The following is a 2,266-nucleotide window of genomic DNA, read 5'->3' as shown; positions in this document are numbered from 1 at the left end:
CAAGGGAGCAAGAATGGAACCTTGCGGAACGCCCGAAATCAAAGGAGCAGTGCTAGAGGACTGGTCGCCAATCATGACCGAGTAAGTTCTAATTGTAAGGTATGACTCAAACCAGTTTAATACCTTACCTCCCAGGCCAAATAGATGCTTAAGCTTCACAAGTAAAATAGAGTGGTCGACTGTGTCAAAAGTGGCTGACAGGTCGAGCAGAGCTAAGGCGACAGGGCGTCCCGCATCCAGGGACAATGCAATATCATTATGTACTTTGATTAATGCGGATTCAGTGCTATGTTTAGATCTGTTTCCGGATTGAAATTTGTCGACCATTTCAAGCCGATCTAAGTGAGCTTGGAGCTGGGCAGAGACCAACTTCTCCATAACTTTAGACAAAAAAGGGAGAAGAGATATCGGGCGAAAGTTTCCTACCAGAGTTGAGTCAAGGTTGGGCTTTTTGAGCAGTGGTCTAATTATCACATGCTTCAGAGTCTGAGGGACTCACCCTGAGCTGAAGCAGGAGTTGATAAAAATGACCACCCAAGGGCCAATGATGTCGATCGACTCTTTAAAAATCTTTCCAGGTAGGGGGTCCAAAGGGGACGCTGCAGATTTCAGTAATGTGCATAGCTGAGTGCAACACTAAATGCCTCACAGGAGTGACTGAGTGAAAATGTTATCCTAATATAAAAATTAAAAAAAACTATCTCAAATTGTTCAAAGATTTCAAAGTCTGCCTCCCTCTACAGATAGTGTTTCCTTCCAGTAAAAGTGATTTTTCAGGAAATGTTCCAGTTTGTGACCCAAACAGTCACTAGTGTTTATGTCTCTTTATTTTTGTCCTCAGCTACATACATGAGAGGGTCAGAATATTAGGAACACCTCTGAATATAATGTAGTCCAGTACAACACCAGCTGCAACTATGACCTCAGTAATAAACATAAAACTGAATTTATACATTTATGACAATTTCACCACAAACTGAAACAGCTTGAGCTTCATTAACACACACGTTAAGGCAGATTGAAGTGCAGTTGTTCAGGTGTACCTAATACAGTGGCCTTTCAGTGTATTTTGTGCTTCTTTCTATGTGTAATCTATACATTTTCCATTTAATTTAGTTTACCCCTCCTCACTCCTCTTCTTATCTCTCTGTTATCCCCACCTCCCTTGTTCTCTCTCTCTTCTCTTCTGAACTCAGTGCTCTCCAAATACTTTCTTCCCCTCATATCAAACCCCTTCTGCCCTCCTCAGTCCTCCTCAGTCCCACATAACTCAGTTCTCATCAGTTCTTACATCTTTTTGCACTTAGCCACAGGCTGTGTAACATAGAAGTGTTCCATGAAAAATAAAATTTTTGAAGCAGTGTGCACCTAACATCCGCCCTGCTCAATAAAACAACAGATTCTCAGAAATTCAACAAACTATCTGAAACAAACAATCTGAAATCATGCGACACAGCTGTCATAACCTGGCAGATTCTTATCTGCTTTTGTGCAAGCATTGTACCAGAAAGCTTTAGAGTAACAAGATTTTGGGTTTTAGGGAGGGCTACTATTTGATGAGATAAAAACTGGCTTTACACTTGGATTCCTGTAATCATCTGGACACCGCACAATACAAGATGAGATGCAAACGGATTCAACTTAGTCCCAAAACATCAGCATGCATTTTGATTGAGTATATGCTTGCTAAAACAGATTTGGATCAGTGGCCACAGCTCGGCTTCCTCATGTTGGAAACAATTGTGTTCTGAGCCTTTCAAACAGGCCCAGACCCAGACATTGTCAGGATTGGCAATAGGACTTCAGCCAGCATTATCACAAACACTGGCACCCCACAGGGATGTGTCCTCAGTCCCATCCTCTACACCCTGTTCACCAACGACTGTGTCACCTCCCACAAAGACAACATCATCCTGAAGTTCGCGGACGACACCGCGGTGATAGGTTGCATCACTGGCGGGGACGAAGCAGCCTACAGGAGGGAGGTGGCCGGTCTGGTGTCATGGTGCTAGGACAATAATCTCAGCCTCAACACAGACAAGATGAAGGAGATGATAGTGGACATGAGGAAGGAGAGGAGATCTCATCGGCCACTGTTCATCCGGGGGCTCGAAGTGGAGAGGGTGAGCAGTTTCAAATATCTGGGCGTCCACATCAGTGAGGACCTCACTTGGACACTTAACACCGCACATCTGGTCAAAAAGGCCCAACGGCGGCTGTACTTCCTGAGGAGGCTGAGGAGGTTTGGCATGTCACCTAGGATCCT

The 2,266-nt window shown here is 44.2% G+C and overlaps 1 protein-coding gene across 2 annotated transcripts in view; it reads right to left on the bottom strand.

Moving 5' to 3' along the window:
- The window catches only part of pappa2 (pappalysin 2), a 108,469-nt gene that overhangs the window by 56,732 nt on the left and 49,471 nt on the right, over positions 1-2,266 (bottom strand). The window lies entirely within an intron of this gene.

Source organism: Monopterus albus, unplaced genomic scaffold (genome assembly GCF_001952655.1).
Source record: "Monopterus albus unplaced genomic scaffold, M_albus_1.0 scaffold133.1, whole genome shotgun sequence".
In the NCBI taxonomy this organism is placed as follows: Eukaryota; Metazoa; Chordata; class Actinopteri; order Synbranchiformes; family Synbranchidae; genus Monopterus; species Monopterus albus.
The sequence above is the reverse complement of the archived record's forward strand: the minus strand, read 5'-3'. Positions and strand labels throughout refer to the sequence as shown.